The sequence below is a fragment of the Meleagris gallopavo genome, chromosome 3, assembly GCF_000146605.3.
Source record: "Meleagris gallopavo isolate NT-WF06-2002-E0010 breed Aviagen turkey brand Nicholas breeding stock chromosome 3, Turkey_5.1, whole genome shotgun sequence".
In the NCBI taxonomy this organism is placed as follows: Eukaryota; Metazoa; Chordata; class Aves; order Galliformes; family Phasianidae; genus Meleagris; species Meleagris gallopavo.
The window spans coordinates 81,023,921-81,025,746 of NC_015013.2; the positions used below are offsets into that span (position 1 = coordinate 81,023,921).

General features: G+C 54.8%; 1 protein-coding gene across 6 annotated transcripts in view; it reads left to right on the forward strand.

The window, feature by feature from the left end:
* The first annotated feature begins 980 nt into the window (after positions 1–980).
* The window catches only part of COL14A1 (collagen type XIV alpha 1 chain), a 117,646-nt gene continuing 116,800 nt past the window's right edge, over positions 981–1,826 (forward strand). For 2 of the 6 annotated variants that reach the window (XM_010709273.3, XM_010709274.3), the window contains exon 1: positions 981–1,390. The gene's annotated coding sequence lies outside the window, so the exon portion shown is untranslated. The remainder of the gene's footprint in view (positions 1,391–1,826) is intronic. The other 4 variants (XM_010709271.3, XM_010709272.3, XM_010709269.3 and 1 more) reach the window with 2 other exon arrangements.

A 1,826-nucleotide genomic window follows, 5' to 3' on the forward strand; every position in this document is an offset into this window, starting at 1 on the left:
TAGTCACGGATGAGACTGATTGATCTCTCTATGTTTACCAAGTCTTTATGAGTATTTCACCTTGGCTTATCCGTCTGCCTCCTTGGCTTCTGGTTACTAGTATTTAGCTAAATCCATAAATTAGGGGCTGGAAAGGTAGAAAATGGAATGGGCTGCCCAGGGAGGTGGTGAAGTCACCGACCCTGGAGGTGTTCAAGGAACGTTTGGACGTTGTGTTGAGGGACATGGTTTAGGGAGAACTATTGGTGATGGGTGGACGGTTGGACTGGATGAACTTGTAGGTCTTTTCCAACCTTGGTGATTCTATGATTCTAAAATGTATCCCATTTATCATGAATGAGCTGAACGCTTCATTGCTTCAGAAGGAACATTATCTTGTAAGTGACTCTCTTGTTAACTGGTACGAAGTGTTCATCACAGCACACATCTGGTGGTGCCACAGAATGCTTGCAGTGAACAGGATGTGCTGGGTAGATCTAGGAATGCTCCTTTACCTTTGCTCTAGGAACCAGCCAGACTCAGAAGAGTGCCTCTAAAATTTAAACATTTCTGCAGCTTCAGCAGGGAGATACTGCACACAGTGACTTGCGATGAGAGCTGCAAGACTGGGGCCCAGCCCAGTAGCAGCAGTCCTGCTTTGCTGCATTCACAAAGCATGCATATCCCTTTTCTCTCAGTTCTTAACTGCAATCCTTCCACCATTCCATTTGTAACTTCACAAGGAGGACAAGGCACATTGAAATGAATATTTTCCCCCACCTTTTAAATTCTCGGGACTTGAAGACCCCATGAGTAGTACCTCAGTTGTAAATTCAGCAGGGCCTACTGTAGGTAAGCCACAGTTTTGAACGAATGCAGGTTCTGCAATTCCACTTTCCCTTTGCTGTGTCTATATAGACAGTAAAAACGTGCTTATGTACTACGCCGCTTTTAATCAAGGTTTATAACAAAGCCAGACAAGCACTGGAACACTTTTATATAAATATTTCCCCGATGAATCACTGATCGGCACATCACAATGAGCAGCACTGGGGAAATACATTCCTTACAGCACCGTGAAGCAGGCACCTTTTAAATCATTTTAAATCATTCGCAAAGGAGTGAACGAGCGACTCAGGAAAGAGGGGAAGGAGCTGAGAAGAGCTGAGAGGAGCAGCCCAGCACCTGCGCACCTGAGGACCGCCGGGACCGGAGCGGGGGCGGGCGCTGGCTGCCAGGCTCCGCGCGCCTCTTTCCCCCCTTCTTTCCACCTTCTGCTCTATAACTGCCCGCCTCCTCTCCCGTCCCTCTCGCCTTATCGGACGCGGCGCTGTGAGGGGAAGAGCAGTCGGAGGGAGGGGAGCGAGCGGCAGCACCCCCGGCCCCGACTCACCCGCTGCTGCCCGCCCAGGTCGGTGCGAACTCCGCGTCTGTGCCTCGGGGGCCGGGGTGAGGCGGGCAGGGCTGGCTGCGAGCGGGAGTGCTGTGCGGGCACCTGCGAGGTGCGGGCGAAGAGGGAAGAGGGAACAGAGACTTTCCCCCCCCCCTCCCCGGAGCAGCCTCCCTCCTTCCCGCGGCTGCTGCGGAGCGCGCCCGGGCTCATCGCTTCCCCAGCGGCTGCCGTGGGTGTGAGCGCGTTGCCCGGGCACGCGCGGGAGGGGATTCCCGCTGGCTCCGACGGGATCCCGTGCCTCAGCTCGGTAGAGGGAACGCGCTGCCCCGCTGTTGTGCGAGTTGGAAGGCGCTTTCAAACGGGGTGCTCGTAGGAGCCGATAGCGGAGAGCGCCCCGAAGAGAGTCAAGAGGCGGCGAGGGTGGGGCTGCAGGTGGATGGCGCCGAGCCGCGGC